The sequence below is a fragment of the Manis javanica genome, chromosome 16 (genome assembly GCF_040802235.1).
Source record: "Manis javanica isolate MJ-LG chromosome 16, MJ_LKY, whole genome shotgun sequence".
NCBI lineage: Eukaryota > Metazoa > Chordata > Mammalia > Pholidota > Manidae > Manis > Manis javanica.
Genome location: NC_133171.1, coordinates 60,277,185 through 60,288,717, shown reverse-complemented (window position 1 = coordinate 60,288,717; position 11,533 = coordinate 60,277,185).

The following is an 11,533-nucleotide window of genomic DNA, read 5'->3' as shown; positions in this document are numbered from 1 at the left end:
GGAAGGGAAAACTGAGGTTTAGGGTCGTGGGCTCAGCTCATGGGGCTTTTTTCCCTCCGCGTTGGATTTGGAAATCACAGATCCCGCAGAGCTCGCCGGGATTCGGGTTCCCAGAGTCCTCGGCGGGGGCGGGCAGGCTTCCCGGAGGCTCCGGCGCTATGCGCACGGGTGGCCCCGGAAGCTGACGAAGCTCAACCTGCGCGCGCGTCCGGCTCCGTCCGCAGTTGCAGCCCGCGATCTCATTGCAGGCGGTACCGTGTGCGGCCGCTGCAGCGTCCCAGGCACGCTACAGGGTAGTCCCCGTCTCCCGGTGCCAGCGGGGCCGTCGCTGCCTTCAGCCCCCGCGCGGGGCTGGCGGTTGGCTGGGGAAAGGAGGTGAAGATTTGGGCCAGCTAGTTCCCTGCCCCTAAGGGTAACAGGACTAGGGGGTGAGGGCACAGGTCGCCTGTCTAGGCGAGGGTAGGGGATATTGCTGGCTTTGGGAATTCAGGACGGCGTGAGCTCAGGGTTCTAAATTCTCAAACCTGCCAGGCCTCCACCCCTCCCCCGCAGGGGGTGGAGTAATTTGAAATGTACGCACAAGGTTTAACGCGAGCCGGTATAGATGGGGTATTCAGAAGAAATCCGCACGCATATTTTACCTGCCCCGTGCCCCGCCCTCCCCCGATCCCCATGCCCTGCGGTCTTCTCCGCTTTCCTCCATCAGTGTAGCTCTCTGGCAGCCCCTCTCTTCTGGGCCTAGGGGTGTGGACTTCACCTACTCAGCGCGACTGCGGCGGGCCTGGACTGCGGCGGGCCTGGACTCCGGGTGTGTTCTCAGCACATCCTAAACCCTTCTTCTACCTGGTCTTTTAGTTTGATGTTGGGGAAAAAGTGTGTTTAAAATGTTCCTTAAATGATTTCATGCTACTAATCGAACTCTTTCCTTGTCCCCACCCACAGACCATTCTGTGCATCCTCCAGCCATAGAGGTCCCCTTATCCTGCTTAAAATTCCCTGATACCTTCCCAGACCATTTAAAGAGACAGGAAGGCCTCTATGTTGCCACGTCTTCCTCAGTCCCTGTGCTTCAACCCTTCTGGTCTTGAAACTCTTGCCTAGCTCCTTGCATGGCTGCCTTCTTGTCAGTCATGTCTGCTTAGTTGGCATCTCAGAAAGGCCTTCTTCCACCAAGTCTAAATTCCCTATCATGCATCACTATGTCACTCTCTTCTGTTGTCATCATTGAAAGCATCTTGTTCATTTCCTGTGGATGTGTTTATTTTGTTTACACCCCCGGCCCAGTGTGAGACCCATGAAAATGGAGTCATCACCCCTCCTCTGGGCACCTGGCTGTCACTCAATAGATGTATGTTGAATGAATGAGCTCTGTGGGTATTTCTGGAAACTTTCATGTGGCCCTGCTTGGCTGCAGTATCAGCGATGCACTCCCCTCTCCCCTCACACACCTTGGTGGATAGAGCTTCTCAAGTCCAACTAAGGACGATGGAAACGGTGACACCAAGGCTTGGTTTGTGTATCAGAGGCAGGTGTGTAGCAGTATACTGTGGTACGTGACCCTGTAGCTTCTGGCTGCTCAGACTCGTCCCCAGATTTCTGAGAGCAGAACCAAAATGCCTTCCTCCAGCTCTCCAGAAGGAGTCCAGGGCAGTATACGGGGCTGCCTAGGTGTTTGGCTTTGGAGTCAAGTCTCTGGCTCTGCGTGGGCTTGAATCATCCTCTCTGCCTCTTTCTATGTGGCTTTGGGGAGTTGCTCATCTTTTATGTGCCTCAGGTTCTTTCTCTGCAAAATGGGATTGATAATTATATCCGATTCACAGAATTGTTTTGAAGATTAAATTAGATAATATATGCAAAACCTTTGAAACAGTGGGTAAGTGTTGACTAGGCCAATGGGTATGGTATACTTGCATTTGAATTGAGAAGCTTAAGCAAGAAGATGTAGTAGGTATATTCCTGGACCAGCTCTGATTTAGCCTCAGGAAGAACTAGGGGCTACCTCTATAATTGACTTTGCATAGTATAACTTTGCTGAGTTAAAATGCGGCATTCAGATATCTCAAGGTCCTAAGAATGTTAGAGGGCTTGGAAAGAGGCCTCCAAACAAAATTACTTAAAAATATGAAGTTCCCATTGGTAAAGATGCAAAGAATTTGTTTGAATCTTTCATGTGAAGGATACCTTGGTCTCAGGGCCAGAATAAATGACTGTCTCTAAAGGAAAAGCTAGAAGTTGAATGAACTAAACTGAGTTTTAAACCTACATTTCTGTTTTAGCAAAGGTTTAACTAATAAAGGAATAATGCTACTAAGAACCGACTGCTTTTGTGCTAAGACCTGGCTGCAGGCTGAAAAATAACAGGTTTACCTATCCCTTTAAAAGGAAAAAAGGTATTTTGGATGCCAACAGCATTAACTGCTGAGTTTTGAACAGAAAGAAACTAGGCCGAGCCAATCTCTGTATGACTTGGGTTGTCCTTTAAAATTCTTTACATTCCAAATTTAGGACTTTCAGATGTCTTTTAAGTTAGTGAAAATATATAGTAAACATTGAGAAATTTAACTTTTAACCTTAAAATTAAGATTATAAACCCTATGTGATGAAGGGGCAATTACCCCAGAATGTGAAATGAAACATTATCATGGCATATTTTTAAAAATTCTTATGGAAAATTTCAAACCTACACGAAACTAGAGAAAACATGAACCACTTGGCTTCAACAATTATCAACATGTTTTTGTTTTATTTATTTTGTTTTAGCTGTTTCCTTCCCCACTTTTTAAAAAACAAATATTTTAAAGTAAACCCCAGACATTTTACTTCCCATGTACATACTTGCATATGCTTTTCTAACAGGGACTTTGCTACCAAAATGCCATCATTGCACCAAAAAAAAGTGTTCATATAATTATTCAATAACTTCATATCACTTAGTACCTAGACCATATTAAAATTCCCTGATTTTCTCAAAGATGTCTCTTTTACAGTTGAAATGTCTGAATCCAGATGCAAACAAAGTCCACACTATTAAGAAACAGGCAAAATGCCGACTGTGTGTTCTTCTGTGTGATGCTGGAATATTTCCCAACAGGCCCACAAAAGAATTACCTAGTAAAGCTCTAGGGTAGCTTTGCTTTGACTTACTAATTTAGGCCATTTAGAGTACTCTTTAAGAGCAGATGTTAACTTATAGAAAGGTGATATAGATGCAAATGATTCTTGATCAGTAGCAATGTAAATGAATTTTATTCAGTAAAGATACAAAAGATGTATGTCCAGGTCCATGTATATTCAGTCTTTTGAATTTTCTTTGAAATAGTTATTTTTTATTGGTCCCCTTATTAATACATCATTGGATACATACTTGCTTTAGATTTGTGTAGGACAATTGTTTTTAACTTTCTGGAAATTACCCTTTGACAATATGTTGCGTTTTTGTATGTCTTTTAATCCTCTTCTTATCTGTAGCAATCCACCCTCCCTTTAGTTTCATGCTGTTGATTTGTTGGAGAAACAGTCCATTTTTCCTGTAAAATGTTCCACATTCTGGATTTGTCTGGTTTCCTCACGGTATCAGTTAACTCATTCCTCTAAGCCCTGTATTTATTGTAACTGGTAGTTAAATCTAAGCTTTATCAGATTTGGGTTCAACTTCTTAAGACAAAAATATATCATAAGTGGTGCTGGGTACGTATAGTATCACATGAAGAGGGATGTAATCTCTGTCCCAGAGATTAATCTCTTTCCCTCTGAAAATTTGCCTTTGCAGGGAGTCCAACCCACAGGCCTTCCCCTCTTCTTGTCCCCCTTTCCTTGTCTCTCAGAAGGAAACTCATGTCACCATATGGTGACCTTTACTTCTCTCCTTCCCCTGAGGGGGACATGACTATTCTATTTCTGATAGGCTCTTCCCTGCCTCCTCAGAGAAGTGAAGTCAAAGCCAGGGACCACTTCAGGCCACATGTCTTAAATCATCCACATTCTCTGAGTCAGAGGCATATATATCATTAAGGATTCTCCTCAATGGCTTCTCACAAAAAGTTGCTAACAAAACAAGTTCCAGAATGACTATAGCTCCATGGGTGTATTCTCAGGAAAATCTCCCCAGTGGGAGGTATACCCAATTTCCCCAAGTACCCAATTTAGGAATGGTAACAAGGTGCCTGTCCCAGAATTTAACAAGCTCACTCTTGATAAAGGTCATGAGTTCTGCCCATAACCCTCCATTTGGCTTCATTCAATAGGACCAATGTTGCCCTATCACGTAAAGGAATAATCCAAGCTCTCCAGATGCTGGCAGTAACAATTCCAACTCCAGAGGGAGCCTTGTTCTTATTCTGTGTACTACTGTATCTGCCCTTGCTCATGCCCCCTTAGCCCCCTGTAGGGTGTGTTGCACAAGAAGGGACTTTAGAACTACAGGGGGTGATTGCCTATACCTATTGAAACAGGCTCAGAGGAGACCTATGTCACTAGTGTTTCTCCTCCTGATTCCCTTTCTTCTCCTTCTCAGGCCTTAGAAAGACTTCCACATAGAAGGATGGAGTCAGGGAATTGACTTTTGGATCCCTTATCTGCCTCAGTGGCCCTTTCCCACAGGAATCACCTCTCTAGTGTTTCCATGGTCCTTAGATTCATTCCCACAATCATCTAGTCACTGATCATCCTATCTAGGCCAAATGAACTTCCACTGCCCCCAGGTAGGATATCTCCTGCTCCAAGGGTGACCTAGTCAAATGTTTTCTCCACTTACAAAAAGCCGTGACACCAGATGTGGGCCCCACTCTGGTTGTCAACCATCATGCAAGGTGCACTGACTCACACCACTGATAACAAATGACATGGCTTATAATAAGACATACTGATGGTCACTTACAAGTACAGGAGGCACAAAACTGCAAAGGATACACCAAGCTCCCTTAGTTATTCCATAGAGAGTAAGGTCTAAATCGGTAGGGCTGGGAGTGCTGTGAAGAATAAAGGGAAAGTGTCCCCCAGCAACTTTACATACTTACCAGCTGAACCAAGGAACATTTGGGAGCACTTAGTCTTCTGTGTAACAAAGAATGTAACAAGAAGCCTCCAAGGCCCAGGAAACAACCTTTAGGACCCTTGGAGCTCTAGGAGTTTGCAAACCAAGGTGGTTAACAGCAGCCAGAGGCCTTGTTGTCCTTCCAGGAAGGGTAGTTAAATCCAGTTCAGTGGCAAACTATATGGAGTGAAAAGGGAGGAATCCGTCATGGCCATCCAACTAAGACCAGTGGTTTATCTTTCGATATTTCCAGAGCACTCAATTCTGTGTTCCTGTAGGCAAGATGGCAGCCTAGTTCTAAAACTCTCTATTTACATTAGTCAAGATAGACTAATCATGTTAACAAGCAGTGCAAACTTTCTGTGGCTTAGTACCACAAAGATTTATTTCTCACCAAGCTTACAGGTCAATGCAGAATTGGTTAAGGGTTTTGATGCAGGAAGCTTACCCTGGATTATCCAGGTGGGCCCTGCGTGTAATCACGAATATTTTTATAAGAGGCGGGCAGAGGAAGATTTAACTGCATGAGAGGAGAGGTAAAGATCGGAGTGATGTGCTTGAAGATGGAAGAAGGGGTACAGGACAAGGAATACAGGTGGCCACCAGAAGCTAAGTAAGGCAGAGAAAAGGACCTCAGAGCCTCTAGGCAGTTCCAGCCCTGCTTACACCTTGATTTTAGCCTTGAAACCAAATGGAGTTTTCCTGCTGGTTTTAAAATTGCTTCAATGCCTTCTTCTTTCTTTCCACTTTCTCCCTCTTGGAATGGGAATGTTTATAGCTGTTATTATATGCCCATCCCAGCACTGTATTTTGAAAGAAGAACTCATGTTTCAGATTCATAGGTCCATTATTGGAGCAGAATTTGGCTTTAGGATTGATCAGACGCAGAGATCACTCAAACCTAGTTTTCTGATTAGCTGATGATATAAAGATGAAATTTTCCATTTGAGTTGACACTATAGTGGGCTGAGACTTTTATGAATATTGGGATGGGGTGAATATATTTTGCATGTGGAATGAATATGAATTTTGGGGGCCTAGGAGGTGGAGTATATAGACTGAATAATGGGCTTCAAAGATATCCATGCCCTAATCCCCAGAACCTGTTTCTTTATATGACAAAAGGGACTTGGTAGATGTGATTAAGTTAAGGGCTTTTAGATGACATCATCATGGATTAACTACGTGGACCCTAGATGTGATCACAGGAGGGAAGCAGAGTGAAATTTGACTACAGAAAAGGAGAAGTAAAGACTGGAGTGATGTACTTTGAAGGTGAGAGAAGGAGCCACAAACCAAGGAATATAGACGGCCACCAGAATCTGAAAACGGTGAGGAAATGGATTCTCCCTTTAGAGCCTCCAGAAGGAACCAGCACTACCGATGGTTTGATGTTAGTCCCTTAAGACTTACTGTTATGACTTTGTTCAATTAACATTTGTTTTAAGTGGAGCACAGAACACCAGATAGTGAGCCATGGTTTAACAGATCACAGGAGAAATGAAAATAGAGACGATTACTCAGGTCTGAGAGGAGGTACATGATGTGCCTCAAGAGGCCACATGGGGAGGTCAAGACGACAGAGCACAGACAGAGGCACACAGCTTGGGGCACATGCTGTATTAGGATGCGTAGGTGGAGTGCTTTGAGGTTCTCGGGCTAGGGCTAGATTGGTCAATTAAAACCAACTAGATTGGGCATTGGCAAGCTCCACAGAGGTCTTGTCTAAGGAGAATTCAAGGGAAAGGCCCTGGAAGAAAGGGGTACCTGATCACAAGGGCTCTTGGGGAAGGCATGTCAGGACCTTACCTTGTTTGCAAATCTGTGGGCTATTGTCTAGGACATTCACTTGCATGAGGGGCTAGAGCTGGTTTAGGAGACCTGCAGGCTGCTGGGCCAAACAAAATGGATGCTGAGGCAATAATACCATGCAGTATTGGATGTCTGGCCTTCAGAAGGGAATAAATTATGTTGTTGTAAGCCATAAAATTTGTGGTAATTTGTTACAGCACCAGTAGAAAACTAATATAATTGGCCACTGATTGAATGCATATATTGCTTCTGGAGGGCTAGCACCTTAAACTCATAGGGGCTTGTCTTCCAATTGGTGCTATAAGTGAGCCTCAGAATAGGACATTGTACCATTTTATGAAGCCGGCTTCTTCTGGGTGATGGGACATGTATCAAGATCAGTGAATTCCATGGTCATCAGTCCATTTCCATATGTCCTTTACTGCAAAATAAGTCCCTTGTCAGATGTGATGTTGTAAGCAATACATAACAATGGACAAGGCATTCTGTAAATTTACAATTGTTAAACTTGTGGAGGTAAACCAGTAATGAAAGGCAAATCCATACTGGAGTAAGTTTCTGTGCTGGAAAAGGTTAACTCAGCTCCAAGTGCTGCTCAAACACTGCACATTCCTAAGAAGGGCCTGTTTTCATGTCTGGCCTTTGACTAGCTCCTGAGAATTGACCTCTTAGAATGTTCTGACTGATAAGAACATTTTGCATGCTGTGGCATAAGGCCTAAAGTTATGTGTTTAATATTATTTAAGTATTAGGAACTTAACATTCTGTGCTGCCTTAACACTGGGTAAAACTGGGATAGTCTCACATGGCCCAAATGCAAGTTCCCCCCTCAGTCCTCCTCTGAAGAGATTCATTTGACATACTCACTCAGGACAGCAATACTCACACAGGAGCTCACAAAAAAGGGATGGGCCATGCCCCCCACATAGCACAAGATCCTGCCCACCATCTCTGTTAAATTCCTAAACATTATTCCGCAAATGGAGGACTACTCCCTCCCTCACACATTTAAGAAACAGCTTTTGGCCCCTTCACCACTCACAATGTTAATACAAACCCAGAATTTTGATCTTTTTGACGGGTTCTACAGACACATGAATTTGCCCACATCCAACAAAAGGCTACAAGAGACACTCTACTGGTACCCAGCTTCCCATTATGACTAGGATCATGAAAGCACCCCATGAGCTCATCATATTACCCAGGCCTCCTTGCAACAGAATGGAGCCAAACCTGGACCCTCTGACATATTTTACCTGCAGGAGGGGGTAGCCTCCCTTGTCCTTGGTCCCTTGTGATATTTCATGGTGCTAGAGTAGGTACCCTCTCCCAGATCCCTTGGCTACCAGGAAGCCCATTGGGATCAACCAAGTGAACAGCAGTGGGGGTTCATACACCATTGATAATATTATCACCCTAATACATGAAGGAGCTCAATGGAATATTTTTGCTTTTCACCACTTAACCAGGATGTCTCTAATAAAGGATGAGATTCAAGGGTCAGCACAACTGGCCACACTTCAGTCAGTCATTTTAGCAGCCAGCAAATAGCCACATTTGCACATTTTTACAGACTACTGGTCTTGACTACAAGTTGCCCACTTGAAGTAAAGAATTATGGGAATCTCTTACCTCACAGATACCCAAAATAAAAAAAAGGTAACAGATGTCTGCTTATACTAAGGCCACAGTACAATTTCCCCTCCCAACTCTGCTCCTGCAAATGAAGTCCTCTAGCCAAACAACCTTTCTTATCAAAAAAGGCCAGATGCAGTTCCTTTTCTGCTTGCCCCTGAGTGGTAGGTTTTGCTTCCTTGCCGGCCTGCAGAATTATTCAAATAAACTGAACAAATTCTCCCACACAACCAAGGGGCACCTCACCATAGTCATACTACAAAGTCTGCCTCCCACAAGCACTGCCTGTTCACTGTCCCCACATGCAACGTCCATATGGCTCTGTGTGGTATGTGGTGTCCTTCTTCCCTGGTCTGTGAGTCCATGTGACCAATAAACTGCAGTCATAATCCTAAGGTAGGATTTCCTCTCAGCAACAGGGTGAATAGGAGTTGACTGAAACACATGCCTGGGGTTTTGAGCCACACTACCAGTTTGTTTAGATAGTTTATATTAATACATGTGTATTTTCTGGTGAATACCTACTTTCCCTCTGGATGTGTACTATATGTCTATATGACTGACTCCTGATAAAACCCTGGACTCATAAGCTCAAATGAGCATCCTTGATTGACAACTCCTCAAACATATTGTCACACAGTGTAGCTGGAGGAATTAAGTATGTCCTATGTGACTCCACTGGGAGAGGACTCTTGTGAACTTGGACTTCTGATTTCCTTTGGACTTCACCCCATGTGCCTATTTCTTTGATGATTTTACCTTGTATACTTTTGCTGTGCCATGTTATATAATATAATGTGTGTTATGTAATAAACCATAACTATGAATTTAACAACTTTTAGTTCTTGTGAGTCCTTCTAGTGAATCATCAAGCCTGAGGGTGGTCTTGTGGACTCCCATCACAGCATCTTTTCCAGTAAGGTCTAACTGACACCCTTCTGTTGAAGGATAAGGCCCAATAAAATCAACCTATCACTGAGTTGTTCTCTCCTAGAAATGATGCTATCTTGGAAGCTGAAAGTTAACCTACAGATTGAAAGCACAACAATGGTGGAAGTTTTGAGGTGTGAAAATCCATTTTTATTGAGTGATGCATAACCTCCATCTTTGCTACATGGTTATTTTGTACACATTGGCCCACTGATCAGGCAGCAGGGTGATTGTATGGATCAATGAAATGCATGCTGATAGGTGCTTCCCAGAATTCCCCCCCATCAAAATTAAGCATTATCCCCCCAGCTGCTCAGAGTCTTGGTGACCAATCATTCACGGCTCACCCTCTGAAGATTGCCCTCTGCTAAAGAGAGCTGCCTTGGTCAAGGTTATGCATTCTCCTCAAGGGCTGCTTACATGTCACAACTGGTCAATATGGGGTTATAAGACAGTCTCTTTGTCCCAATGTGGAATGATGCTACAGGACTTTACAAGCTCCATAGCTCCTCATAAGATGGCCTGCGTCTTTATTGTGACTATATTGCAGCTCAGCTTCTCCTTCTGCCCAACCCTTCTTCCTTCACTTCCTCCAGGTGTTGATCCTGAGAGTACTCTCTAATAACTTCCTTCACTTTAATCTCTATCTAGGGTACGCTACTCAGGTACGCAATCTGGAACAGAGGCTACCAAAAGTGGGGTATGAGAAAGTAGCCTCTAGAATGGGATTTTGAAGCTGTATTAACCTTTTGCTGGCTGTCTTCATTACTAGTGGTAGGTGGCACATTAATAGCCTCTGGCCCGTAGGTAAGAATGCAATTGTTAAAATATTCGGCACTGGTGAACTGAGATGAAGTACCAGTGGAACAGAAAGCACTGGTGGATATCACAATGTATGACTCATTTGAGAAGTACATGGAAAGTAGGATGGCTGTGTCTGGGAGCAATCATTGCAATGGGGAAAGATAATGAATGGTTGAGGGTAACAAATCAGTGGTGAGAAGCTAAGTCTGAAAGCCAGAACACCTCTCTGCAACATATATGGAGATGACTATCTCCTTCAGCAAGAAGGTAGAAAAAGCTGAGGACCTGGCCCAGCACTTAATTCTGAGAGAAGCAGAGCTCCAGGGAACGTTGAATCCTCAGTGTTACCCAAGTGTTTATGCCAAGGCTGGGGCCCCATTTGGAAAAGAATCCTGTGGCACAAGATGGGGAATATCTGGGTCAATGCATTAAAAAATCATGAATACCCAGATTCCTTTTCATTCTCCAGGCCCAGAGAAGTGACCCACTTCTCCCTCTTGTGAGCTGTTTTCCTCAATCGTAGGTTGAATGGTGGACCTTCAAAAGATATGTTTGTGTTCTAAACCCCAGAACCTATAAATGTTAACTTAGAGGGGAAAAAAGTCTTTGCAAATGTAACTAACTTAAGGATCTTGAGATGAAATCTTCCTGAACTTTGGTTTCCTTGATATTCTCTATTTTTTTTTTTGGTTTCAGTTTTATTGATTTCTACTTTTATCTGTATTTTTTCTGTCCACTTGCTTTGGGTTTAATTTGATTTTCCTCTCTCAATTCCCTCAAATGAACACTTAAGATATTTGATTAAAGACCTTTATTTGTCTAATATAAGCATGCAATGCTAAAGTTTCCTTCTCAAGACTGTTTTAATTACATTTCACAAATTTTTACATGTTGTGTTTTTATTTGCTTTCAGTTCAATATTCTTTGATTATAACTTTCCTTATGATTTTCTCCCATGAGTTATTTAGAAGTACGTTGTTTAATTTCCAAATGTTTGGGTATTTCTAAATATGTTTCTCTATTTCTAGTTTCATTCCTTTATGGACCAGGAACATACTTTATATAATTTCAGTTCTTTTAAATTTGTTAAGCTTTATTTTATGGCCCAGAATATGGTCCTTTATATGAATATTTCATATGATTTTTTGGGGTGGAGTTTTATAAATCTCATTAGGTCAAATTAGTTGATACTGTTGTTCAGGTTTTCTTTATCCTTACTAATATTATGTCTAATTTGTCTTAATTTTGAGAGGAGTGTTAAGTGTCCAACATAATTTTCAGTTTGTCTGTTTCTCATGTCAGTTCTATCAGTTTTTCCTC